The 13934-nt window shown below is 37.6% G+C and overlaps 1 protein-coding gene and 1 long non-coding RNA gene across 10 annotated transcripts in view; one reads left to right on the forward strand and one right to left on the reverse strand.

The window, feature by feature from the left end:
* Positions 1-13934, forward strand: part of LOC147013064 (netrin-G1-like) — a 247762-nt gene that overhangs the window by 208663 nt on the left and 25165 nt on the right. The gene's annotated exons all lie outside the window — the stretch shown is intronic.
* On the reverse strand, positions 4853-7116 carry LOC147013065 (uncharacterized). Its single transcript, XR_015051181.1, has 4 exons — positions 5833-7116; positions 5579-5737; positions 5314-5371; positions 4853-5018 (listed from the first exon to the last, which is right to left on the reverse strand). It is a non-coding gene; the product is annotated as an uncharacterized LOC147013065 (long non-coding RNA).

Genomic DNA, 13934 nt, shown 5'->3' on the forward strand with positions numbered 1-13934 from the left:
AGAAACAGAATTACAGATTAATACAGATAATGGTGTGATGATTAGTCTCACATAATTTTTTGTTAAATAAATGAGTGGCAAAGTACCAACTGGGGTATATGTTAATCAAATCAATCTTCATAAACTATCATCTTGTGTTCAAAATCAAAAGCCTTGTACGATTAACGTTAATACAATTCAGAGAAAAGGAGCAGTAAGAATTGATGTTTTGCTCACAAGAGAACAGGTTAAAATCTTGAATGACACTGGCTCACTTAAAATTAAAATGACAAAACCAATGTTGAAAAAATATTCAATAAGAGAGACGAGTGGAGGATTTCTCCCATTTCTAATTCCTTTATTTGCTGGTTTAAGTGCGGATGGAGCATTGACGGGTGGTATTTCAACAGCGGTGAAAACTGCCAACGAAAGGAAGGCTCAACTCCAGGCTCAAAAAGAATTGGAAAGACATAACAAAGAGTTGGAGAAACAAATTAGTGGAAGTGGTGTAATTGTAGATTTTGCTGAAAAACTTGAAGGTCTGCCTGATAAAGCGAGATTGTTAGTTGGAGATATGCTTTCTTCTATAGCACAAGCAGGTGTAAAATTAACGAAAAGAGGTAATGGATTATATCTTTCTAATAAATAAATGAGCATTGATGAGTGGTTTAAAGAATTTGGAAAGAATACAACATCAAATTTACAACTTGTCAAATATTGTAAGAAATTAAAAATTCATCATGTGGTTATTTGTATGAGATGAATTAACAAATGTGCCGAAACATACAAAGAATATTATTATGAACTTAGAAGATAATAATGGGAACGGTTCTCATTGGGTTTGTATTTTTAATAGTCAAGACAAATATTATTTTGTTAGTTTTGGTCTTCCACCACCTGTTGAAGTCATAAAATTCTTACAGAATGGTGTTTATCAAACATTTCAAGTCCAAGAATTAAATTCCAAGTGTTGTAGTCAATTATGTCTATATGTGTTATTTCAACTCAACAACAAAAAAAATTTTTATGATATTATTTTTAATCTAATATAAATGACTTATGTTGGTAAAGATGGTTCTATCTTTGGTGTATCTCAAGAACTGGATATTGATTTATCAAATTATTACACAAAGGCACAGGCTGAATGACATAAATATAATATAACCAAAAATATTAACATGAAAAATGCTTATAAATTAAAAAATTATCCAAGCCCGACTGACGCGAATGACTTGGTGAGATTAAGCGATTCATCACAATATATATATATATATATATATATATATATATATATATATATATATATATCTTTAAATAAAACGGCCGTGTATTCCAAAGATACAGAAGTGTTGATATTATCTCCAGGTCATACAGAATTCACAGTTCGAATTAAAATAAATTTTTATAAAGAAGGGCGTATCGTTTGTATGAGAATAGAACAATGGGGGTATGATATGAATGATTTAGGGTATAATTGGTCATTTAAAATTAACCTCGAAGACCTGGAACAATTAAGTCAGTCTCGTAAGGAAGAATATTATCCACTTGGTATTGAGAATGAGTTTTGTGGGGCCACGATTACTAAAGAACAAATAAAAGAATTTAATAAGGGTAAATATAATAATGGTTTTGCCCTTGTTTATATCATGAAAACAGAAAAAACAGGATTATATATAATAAGTAAGGAAATACAAAATGATTTAACTATGGGAAGATGGGGAGGTGTTTCGTGCCATAATATTATTCTAACATATATTTCTAATACATAAATGACAGCAAGAAGGCTTCAAGAAAATTATCATTTCTGTGTCCAAGCATACCTTCAAGAAAAGGGTATTCGGTATTTTAATAAATATGTTCTACAACATAAGAATGAGGTATTTTCAATAAAAGATTGGCATTATGCTGATGTTGAGAAACCTACAACTTTAGATTTAATTAGAATGTTAAATAATGAAAAAATTATAAAGTTAAGAAAAGGTAAGGCTCTTTTACAAATTCAAAAGAAATTTTATTGGTTTCCTGTTGTAAAAAAAAATTATTTTGGATACAGGAATAACAAGAAATCCTGATGAATATATGTATGATATTCTATGGGGTGTAAGCGATTCAAGGATAATAAGGGATGAGGAAGGAGTTGAAGAAGAGAGGGAAGAGGAGGAAAAGGAGAAGAGAGAGAAGGAGGAGAGGGAGAAGAAAGAGAAGGAGGAAAAGGAGAAGAGAGAGAAGGAGGAGAGGGAGAAAAAAGAGAAGGAGGAAAAAGAGAAGAGGGAGAAGGAGAGGGAGGAGAGGGAGGAAAGAGCGAGACAAAATAAATATCAAAATATGGAAACCAGTGAGATTAAAAAAAGATTGGTGGTATTACAGAAAATAACTCAACCCACCGAGGAGGAAAACAAAGAATTGACAAGTCTGTTTGAAATATTTTCTACAAGACTATTGACATCGACAAGATATTCATTTTAATTCAAGTTTTTCATTTTTATTTTTTTTCTTAAATAAATGGAGGAGAGAGTGAAGGCATTTCTAAGGATTCTTTATGTTTTAAAAATTAAGATTCAAATGTGCATGTTGGAAACTAAAAAGGTTTTTGCACTCTGCAGGAATTTTTCACATAAATAAATGAGTTATTGTCTCAAATGTAAAAAGAAAACATACTAAAAATATTTCATATATTAAAAGTAAAAATAACAGGGTTATACAAAAAGGTATATGTTCGGTGTGTGGTTCAAAAAAAAAATCAATTTATCTCCAAACACAAACGAGGAGGAGATATACAAAAGTTTTTATCAGGAAGTAAATTTACAACTACTGGAATACCAGGGGAATTACATCTTCCAGGGTATTCTTTCTGTGGTCCAGGCACAAACTTGGATAAAAGATTAGATGAGGTAGACAATCCTAAATCATGGAGTAAACCCATCAATAGAGTTGATGAAGTGTGCATGAGACACGATATTGATTATGGGAATACCACAACGTTGGAAGAAAAGCATGAAGTCGATAGAGAAATGTTGTATAATTTGTCTCTGATACAAATCCAACCTTGAGAGAAAATGTTGATTGGTTCATTGTGAAGAAGATGATCAGTGCTAAATTGAAACTTGGACTTGGAAATTCAAAAAACTTATAGGTTCTAATGATGTCATTAAGACTGAAGAGCAATTAGCTGATGAATTACATAAACCAATATTCACAAAGTTTCAGAGAAGGAAAGTTTATTCCAAGGAAGTAGATTATATCTGGTCTGCTGATTTGATTGAACTCAATAATGATAAGGGGTACAAGTATGCTTTAACCGTTATTGATTTGAGGAGTAGATACGCATGGGTTGTACCATTAAAAAACAAAACAGGTAATACTCTTATGTTAGCCTTTCAACAGATATTTAATAAAAGTAAGAGAAAACCTAAAAAATTGTGGACTGATGAGGGTAGAGAGTTTTATAACAAGACATTTATGAATTTCCTAAAAAATAACAGTATTACATTATACAGTACCTTTAATGAAGGGAAGGCAGTTGTTGTTGAACGTTTTAATCGTACCTTAAAAGAGAGATTATATAAAAAATTCACACAACTTGGTTCACAACAATGGTCATCTTTTATTCAGGATATTGTGGATAAGTATAATGACACGGTTCACACGTCAACAAATATGAAACCATCAGAAACATTTACAAAATTAAAATATGAAAAAGAGATTAATGTCAGAAAACCTAAGTTCAAAGTTGGTGATATCGTAAGAATATATAGGTGGAAATCTCATTTTGAAAAGGGTTATATTAAACGATGGATGAACGAACTTTTTAAAATTGTTGATGTAATAGATACGGTTCCTTGGACTTATAAAATATATGATTTGGAAGGGGAAGAGATTTTAGGTTCATTTTATTCACAGGAATTACAAAAGACAAAGATAAGTTGAAATTTTTTTACTCCGCCCCTTTTTGACTCCACCCACACAAAACCCACCCACATAAACCCCACCCCCCACAAGCTCCACACAAAAACTCCACCCCACACAAGCTCCACACAAAAACTCCACCCCACACAAGCTCCACACAAAAACTCCACCCCACACAAGCTCCACACAAAAACTCCACCCCACACAAGCTCCACCCATATCCATCATATTCACATAATTAGTGATTAGTTAATTAGTTCCCCACACACAAGGGTTATTTAATGAAAAGATTTTCCAACCAGCCCCACAAGCACCACACATCCCCCGATCCACTCATCCATTTATCCACACAAACCTCATCCACATAAGCCTCATCCACATTCACCCCTCCCACATAAACCCTGCCCACACAAGCCCCACCCACATAAACCCTGCCCACATAAACCCTGTCCACATAAACCCCTCCCACACAAGCTCCACCCACATAAACCCTGCCCACACAAGCCCCACGGAAGCCCACCCACATAAACCCCACCGAAGCCCCGCCCACACAAGCCCCACCCACATAAATGCCCTCCCACAAACCCCACCGAAGCCCACCCACATAAACCCCATCGAAGCCCCGCCCACACAAGCCCCACCCACATAAACGCCCTCCCACAAGCCCCGCCCACACACGCCCCGCCCACACAAGTCCCCACCGAAGCCCCGCCCACATAAACCCCACCCACACAAGCCCCGCCCACACACGCCCCGCCCACACAAGCCCCGCCCACATAAACCCCACCCACACAAGCCCCACCCTCCTCATCCCCCCTGTGCGCCCCCACCTTTTACCCACCACCTCCCTCATCCCTCTCACCCTTCCCCACACACACACACATGGGGAGGGGAGGGGTGGGATGAGGGGGTGATGGGTCATTGGGGGAGCACACCTATCCCCTCCCCCCCCCCCCCCCCCCTCTCCTTCATGTCTTGATTCTCTTTTTGAAATTCAAAATCAAGTAATTGTAAACAAAACAAATATAATTAATCAAAATTGAAAATATTAAATATTCATTTGCGAGAATGTATAATCTTTCCCAGCAATCTTCTTCAGATGTCTTGTGATGTCGAAACTCAGACACCATATTCTGTTTTGAAACAAAAAGTGGATAATAATTAGGTTTTATAAAGATAATTACATGGTAATATGAGTAAGCCTGGTGTTGGTTCTAAGTTCAAGCCTCGTTGACCACTGAATTAACACACCAGGAGGCCGACTCAGCCTGTCATCCTTCCAAGGCCAATAAAATGAATTCCAGTGTACTGGTAAAACCGCGTCCAAACTAATGATGCAACCAACATAAGGCGACATTCCAAAGAGAGAGTGATATTAATAAAAGAATAAATAAACAAATAACTGAATAATAATTCAGAAACATTTACCTCCAGAAAATCATGTGTTGTACCAGATTGCTTCAACAGCTGATGTTGTGTGATCGAGCTGAAAAAAAAAAAATAATGAGTCAAGGGTATAGATGGAGAGACAGACAGAGAGAGGTAGGTAGAAAGACAGACAGAGAGAGATACAGAGACAGACAGGGAGAGATAGAGAGAGACAAACAGACAGGGAAAGACACACACACACACACACACACACACACACACACACACACACACACACACACACACACACACACACACGTCTCACCATTGGTTTAATTCATTCGAGATCAGAGGCCGTGATAAAACTTCGTACCACTCATTATAAATGTTTTTCAATTCTCTTCTAAAATCATTGACCTCTTCAATAAGAGCATTTATTTGATGCACCTCATCGTGATATGTAAACTCCACTTCTTCCAAGGACCTGCCAGGAAAAAATATATATATTTTCGCATTATCACGATTTAATTTATAATCAATTGCTTCATCGTTCAAAGAGGAAACCATACACAAACTTACCAACTTTGTAGTGAGCTGTTATCTTCATCGGAAGAGAGTGAGTCCATGTCTCAGTTTTTTTACCATTGGTACAAGATGGCAAAAAGATCAGAGGCCGTGATAAGACGTCGTGTCAGTCATTAAAAATGTTTTTCAATTCTCTTCTAAGATGATTGACCTCTTCAATAAGAGCATTAATTTCATGCACCTCGTCGTGATATGTAAACTGCTCTTCTTCCAAGGACCTGCCAAGAAAAAAAAAATATCAGAATTATCACGATTTAATTTATAATCAATTGCTTCATCGTTCAAAGAGGAACCTATACACAGGCTTACCAACTTTGTGTTGAGCTGTTTTGTTCGCGGAAGAAAGATCGCTCATGTCTCAGTTGTAAAAATGAAAATCCCGTCTGGCAGAAACTTTGTCTGGCGAATCACTTATAAGGCAACGATGAGGAGATTGCTTAATCATTGGGCGTGGCCACAGGAAATGACGCTTCGGGCGAGACAGCTTGGAAAATAACTGGGCGATATATTCTCAAATTGTATGAATCATTTTTAAAACATACTTAAAATACCCTAAATTGGTTTTAATTAAACATGTTTAAAAGCCTGTTCGTGTCCTGAGATAAAATAGAAACACGAGGCCTTGTCTCACAGAATAGTTCCTATTTTTTTCACAGCATGACTGTCCAAAAACACTTCCTCATTTTCACAGCACGACCGTGTCAAAAAAAACACTTCCTCATTTTCATGGCACGAACTGAAAACATTTGAAACAAAAGTTTTTTTATGGCGTGGTTTATGCACAAAAATGATTTGCAACTCGGGCGGTGGCCAGATGAGATCATTAAGAGAAGTTTATCATTTCGTAATGGCACAAAAGGGGTATCTTAAAAAATATAAAGATTCAAATGTTTTGTTTTTCAATATTTTAGATGGGGATTATTGTGCAAAGAAAATTAAACTATTGAAGGAATTTGAGAATGAACAAATCTTTATAGGTTCAATGAGTGAGCTAAACAATATGCATCGGTTGTTTGATAAAGAGTGTCCCGAGGCTTAGACGTTTCAGATATTTCTTTCGAATCACCTTTAACAAATCACATTACCACTTTAGTACTTGAACAAATCTTTATCTTATTGCATGGATTATTTGAAAAAAAAAAGTGTCCCCAGGTTAAAAGGGGAGACAAATAAATATACCTTGGGATAAAAAGGGGGTTTATTTTTAGGGAAAAAAATATGAATCGCTGAAAATCCCCCATTCATTTACATGGGGAAAAGTGAGCCAGAACCAGTATATTCACCCTACTCACGTCAATGAATTCAACCAGCCAATTATTTTTGTGGTCAACATCGATCAAAAGGTCAACATAGGCCCAAGGTCAACAACGAAGATGGTATTTCTAAAATCCTCAATTTTCATCCAATTGAATTGAAATTTGAAGGGGATTTATATTTCAGATCACTGAATTCAACTAGCCAAGTATTTTTTTTAGGTCAAGATAGACCAAAAGGTCAACATAGGCCAAAGGTCAACAACTTGGGTGAGATTTTTAAAATCTTCAATTTTCATCTGATTGACATGAAATCTGAAAAGGTTTTTCATATCGGGTCACTGAATTAAACCACCCATTTGTTTTTGGTCCACATAGGCCAAAAGGTCAACATAGGCCGAAATTCTAAAATTGTCACTTCATCCGATTGACTTGAAATTTGAAGAGGATTTACATTTCAGGGCGCACAATTCAACGAGGTGATTTTTTTTTTAAGGTCAACATAAATCAAAAGGTCAACATAGGCCGAATTTCTCAAATTGTCAATTTTCATCCGATTGACTTGAAATTTGAAGAGGATTTATATTTCAGGAAACTGAATTCAACCAGCCAATTATTCTTGTGGTCAACATGAACCAAAAGTTCAACATAGTCCCAAGGTCAACAATAAAGGTGATATTTCTAAAATCCTAACTTTTAATCCGATTGACTTGAAATTTAAAGAGGATTTAAATTTCATGTGATTGAATTCAACCAGCCAATTATTTTTTAGGTCAACATTGAACAAAAGGTCAACATAGGTCCAAGGTCAACAATTAAGGAGGTATTTCTAAAATCCTCAATTTTCGTCTCATTGACTTGAAATTTGAAGAGGATTCGCACATCACGTCACTGAATTCAACCACCAATTATTTTTGAGATCAACATTGGCCAAAAGGTCAACATACGCCAAATTTCTAAAATTGTCAATTTTCATCTGATTGACTAGAAATTTAAAGAGGAGTTGCAAATTTGGTCATTGAATTCAACCACCAATTATTTTTGAGGTCAAATTTTTTTATGGATTTTGCAAGTATCATGCTCTGCATGATGTCTTCTTCTTGTTTGTTTGTTTGTGTGCCTGTCTGTTTGTTTGTCTGTCCGCACAGAACTTTCGTGTTTTTCTCCGCAACCAGATTTAGACTTTAGGCAAAATCAGATTTACACAAAATTTTCACCATTGATGCAACTTCTCATGCAGAATATTTTGTTGATAATTTCATGTCATAGGTCACGTGGTGTGGCAGCCATATTGGAAAACAGAAAAACTTTGGACCTCTGTATCTCTGAAACCACACCAAGGAAAAAATTGCAACTTGATACATCGCAAGTACTCCTCGTGGGGAATGAGTGTGATTTTTTATGACATCATAGTGCCCTCTTTATGATGTCATAATTGCATATGTAGAATGCTACATCTGATCAGTATGAAAAATTTTGAGGGTCATCACGGGGTAAAATGGTCCACAGAAAAAAAAATTAATGACATCATCAGTCACGTGATTTGACAGCCATATTGTTTTTTTTTTAACCTTCAAAAATCTTCTTCTCTGAAATGGCTGAACAGATCGAGGCAAAACTTTACATGTATGACTGCCTGTCCATGATGAACAAAAGGTTCACACATATGATGTCATTGGTCACATGGTTTGGCAGCCATATTGGATTTACCCGAAAACCTATAAAAAATACACCACTTAAAAGAAGTCTTGGTGAGGGTTTGCAATCTCTGATTGCTTTTTTTCTTGTTGTGAGTTGTTGTTTGGAGGTTTATACGATGGCATGAGGAGGCTTGGAGATGGTGGCATGTGGGTTGGGGGGAAGACATTGTATACTGTACTAGTGAGGTACCTGTGCTATGCATGGGAGGGAGTCCATAAAGAAACACACAATGTGGAAACTGCAAATGCCAAACCATGAACCAATAAATTCCACATTCCTGTGACACCTTCAGTCGAACGTCCGGCATCGGCAGCCGGTTCGTGAAGGACTTGTGCAAAAAAATTACTGCTGATAAAAAAATTAATGCTGAATACCCTGCTAGTGAGGTAATAATCTGGTTACCATGGCTGCTTTCCCAAGAGGGCAGGGCTGGTATGCAATTCCTATTAAGGATTCTGCGACGGAACAGAGGATACAAGGATTGTTAAAAATACAATGTCTGTGTTAGATGTACATTGTTTATTGTGGTAACAGTATTAAATCTGATTTCAAAACGTAATTTCAACTGACCCCAACTAAAGTAAGGTGTGTAATGTTTCTATGATGTCAATACAAATGCCGAATCCGCAAATGTCATGGGTGGAAACCCTCACATTATTTCCTTCTCCTTTACACTCAATCTCTCGATATTTTCATTCCAAACAGCATCATTCCAATCACAAATTAATACGATACCATCAATATAACAAAATACAATGTTACAACCATTCCTGAGGGAAACGAATATAAACGCCGTTCTGATGTTACATCGGATAGAGAACAGCTTCGTATGGATCAAAACTCAAAATCATAATTCTATTGAGGTATATATGAAATCTCCCACCCACTTTAGGCACTGGATGGGACCCCAAAACGTTCCACAAAAGGTTTGACGAAACTAGCTCCAAAACTGAGGGATTACTTTGGGAACAGACAGACAAACACTCCTGCTTTATAATAAATATCCCAGAATGCTATCTTCCTGAAGTCATCCACCATTTCCATAAAATCTTGGAACTGCTCCAGACATAGAATCTTTAATGATCACCTGTAGCAGTTCCCACTTGCCCATAGTTGATGCAATCAAGAGTACGTATCGATGTGCAATGCTGATGAATATTTGGTAACCCTGAATGGAAAGGTGTGGGGCTTTGAACACAACCCCGTAAAAGACCTCTTTTTGCATGAGATGGCATCTTTTTTAATGGTCTGCTGTAACCTCACCAGATATCTGGGGTGCTGGAAAATTATAAAATCGAGAGTAATTGCCGACGTTTGATGTTTACACAATTACCAGAGCCCATGGAATAGTGTTTGGAAATTTATGCACCGTAAACATGCTACATCAGTTCATTTTTGCCCCCTTTTAAACGAAAAATGGCATTTTCAAGTTGTCATCAAAAGCCCATCTTTAATATTCACGGTGATATATTTTTTAGGAATAGTCGTGCTGTGGGGCTCTGGTATAAATTTGAGTTATCTGAGATCCTTGGTACAAAAGTTATAGGGACAAACATGTCCTCAGGAACAAAAAAATAGTACTTTTTCACCTCAAAGTGTCAACTTTGAGGTCATATTGACACTAGTTGGCACAGTATCTCGTAGAGAACTTTTAATACAGTGCCAGGCATATCATTGGCTAATAAAACATGACAAAAACAGGTAGATCCATGAGGTCTGGAACGAATCTCATATTTAGCCACCTTTATGACATTCAGCTGACGGCCCATTGCGTTTTTGACTAAATTTGGAAAAACGTCTTTTTTTGTTATTTGAGTTGTCAATCCCTGCTGAAGGGTGACCATCCCCACTAAGGTCACCATCACCTTAGTGACCATCACCTTAGACCATCACCTTGGTGACATGATCCACCCCATACTTGGATGAAGTATACAACTGCCATGTAGACCTTACCATGCTGCTTAACTCCCTGGATATCTTTGCCTGGTTGAGGGTTAAACCATAACCATCACCGCCGAACCTCAGCACGGAGCGCTCTTTCCTGTGTGTTTTATATTTCATGGCGATGGCTCCGCTTCACACAGGAGTGGCAAAGGCTTAATTGCCTTGAGCCGTGACTGACAGCTGACTGAACTACAACACAATGATTGGGAAATCGCAGGTATGAGAGGGCGGAAAAACTCCGAAACACTGAACCCAAAACCTTTCCCAAACTAAATGTGAAGGTTGTGGATGGCAGCAAACTTGAAGACCTGGTGGGAAGAGCACAAGAAAACAGACTCTGGAAGATGATGCTACCTATAACAGAAAAATGGGAGGAAGATCCAAGGCGAACCTTAAGCTTTTACTTGGGAAGATGAAGTTGGTGGGGAAGGGGAAAGGGGGGTCGCACTGAGGAGAAATTTATCTGAAAGCCACCAGCCTGCATTATGGTTGCCCTCAAATAAATATATCTAAACTAACAGAAAAAGCAGAGCATATATGAATTCCATGTTAGTAGCAGTTGAGTCATTTATTGGGGTCACCTGGAAAGAATGGCAAGATTGTCAGATATTTGGGAAGGTCACATTGAGTTGATATTTCTCTGAAGACCACCAGCCTGCATCATGGCAGCCCTCAAATAAATATCTGGAAAAGAAAAGACAGGAAAGTAAGAAGTTTTCATGATTGGAGTTTAACGTCAGCAGAATGAAGTCCATTATGGGAGTCAGCAAGATTGTCAGACATTTGAGAGGGGAAAGTGGAAGTCACATTGAGGAGATATTTCTTTGAAAACCACCAGCCTGCATCACGGCAGCCTTCAAATAAATATCTGGAAAAGAAAAGACAGGAAAGTAAGAAGTTTTGATGATGGGATTTCAATGTTAGCAGTATGGAGTCAATGATTGGAACTACCTGGAAAGTAAGGAAAGATTGTAAGACGTTTCTCCACCTGAAGAGAGAACCTCACATGCTGGAGAGAGTTTTCCATAAAGAAAGTGACGGGTATGGGGCTGTTATTCGAAGGAACTAGGTTAGGGGTTGGGTTCAAGTTCGGATTAGGTGCCCAAACATACCTAAGCATGACACTCCAATCATTATGACCTGTTGTTCGAGGTCAGAGTTCCATCGCTGAATGATTCTCAGATGGAACTTTCTCAAATTAATAACCAATTGTGTAGTTCAGTCAAACTTTTTTTGAAATCAAAACATTTCTTGTCAACTCGGGGACTTTTCTCTGGAATTCAACTCCTGGAGCAAGACGAGTTCTTCATTCTGGAGTCTATTCCAGGCAGTTGAGGTATATTCTTCCACGATCTTTTCACCTCCGTGAACAATTCCAAATCCAACCCTCTTACTTGCTGATTTCAGTCTTCTGTGAATTTTAATCATTCTCTCCTGAATGGTTTCGTCTTCTTCTCTTTCTCGTCCTTTTGTTTATTCCCTTCCCGTTCTGTCCAACTGTCCCAACAGTCAAATTAACTTTGCTCTTCCTTGAGCCTTCCTCATCTAGAAAAAAAATAGGGCCTTGGCTTTCCAGTGATCTGTTTAAGGGTTTTTGGTAGATGGTTTGGTGGTCATTTTGTGAAGATTCAGTGCCACTTCAGTATCATCGGGGTTATATGATATTTTCTCTTCGGTGCTCTTTTAGTGGAGATAGTTGCAGGAGTCATCACCACCCTTGTTATCTTTACAGGTATGTGAGATTTTCTCCCTGGAGAGCTAATGGCAGAGGTAGTTTGGGAAGGAGTAATCATTGGCCCTGGTATCTTTACGGGTATACGGGATCTCCTTGGAGAACTTACCACTGATCTTTTCCATAAGTTTTGATTGAAATCTCTCGCGATCTCAACGAACAAAGACATGTTGCCTTGTTCGATTACATTTTATGAGACTAGTGATACCAGATGGCTGTCAGGATTAGAACATCCCTGTTTTTTCGGGATTGAGGAAGAAGTTTTATCTTTTCGGATTTCTTGAGTTGATGTAGGTGAGCCCAGTGCATTCTTACAGCCTGACTGTCCAGGTACATGTTGTACAGGTCTAGATATTCCTAATGGGTTGTGTGTTCCAATTCCGACTGATGCCAATTCAATCATAGGCCATTGATTGTTTATACATCGGATTGACTGAACCATAATTACTTCCTGGTTGTTTGTCGTGCACAAACTCGATGTCAAATTGAGGATTGTACAAAACTTTATATGTACATTCTCCATTCCACGAGACCGAAGAGAAACATTCTCCCTGGTTTCTGATCTGATCCCATATGATCTGAAACCATCCTGGATCAGTGTGGATAAAATATAAAATATCATGGCTCAGCACCATGTTTCCTCTGATTCTACAGAGCTGTCTTGTGCTGGGATGTCACACGTGATTGGGATGTGTGATGCTGTTGTATTTATATCATTGGCACAAGAGCATTCGCTTCTGGGATCTCAGATTCCCATATCCGAGTGCTTCAGCTTTTCTGTGTGGATTTAGAGCAGTCTGTGAATGAGAACAAAATCATTATCAGATGGAGTTATTCCTTAATTACACCTTAAGAGAGGACCTTGTGTCATGTGACATCTTGTTTGATGGCACGCAAGTTCTGAACAAAGCTTAAGGAAGAATCAATTTGACTTGTCATGTATGTAACCCCACTATATTATGTAGTGTATACATTAACTTACTTTATCCCATTAACCTGATCCGTGCAGTTGTAGACTCGGGTTCCCAGAGAGATGTATTGGATTGCGATTCAACTAAAACATAAACTAAACATTTGAATGGACTGTGAATATTCACCAAGTAGTCATCAAATGCATACCTGGATGATGAGGTTGAGGCACACAACAACAGCAGTGAAAATTTGACATTTCACCTCACATCCATATGCCACTGGCGGTTGAAGTACTCATTATAGGACGATGACAGAGTTGATGTCAATCTTGTAAACAAGAGCAATTGGAGAGTTAAAAAGCTTATTATTACTTATGTTGATATAAAGATTATCTATAATGGACGATATCATGCATACATCAAATGGGAGACAAAGATATTAATATAAACATCTGTACCCTTGAATGTGAACTACGAAGACATTGGTAGACAATGAACAATTACGTCGTATGTGGGATTTGAACTCATGTAATTAAAGAACCTCTCTTCTTTAAC

The sequence above is a fragment of the Eptatretus burgeri genome, chromosome 14 (genome assembly GCF_056783735.1).
Source record: "Eptatretus burgeri isolate ZD-2024b chromosome 14, Ebu_testis_v1, whole genome shotgun sequence".
NCBI lineage: Eukaryota > Metazoa > Chordata > Myxini > Myxiniformes > Myxinidae > Eptatretus > Eptatretus burgeri.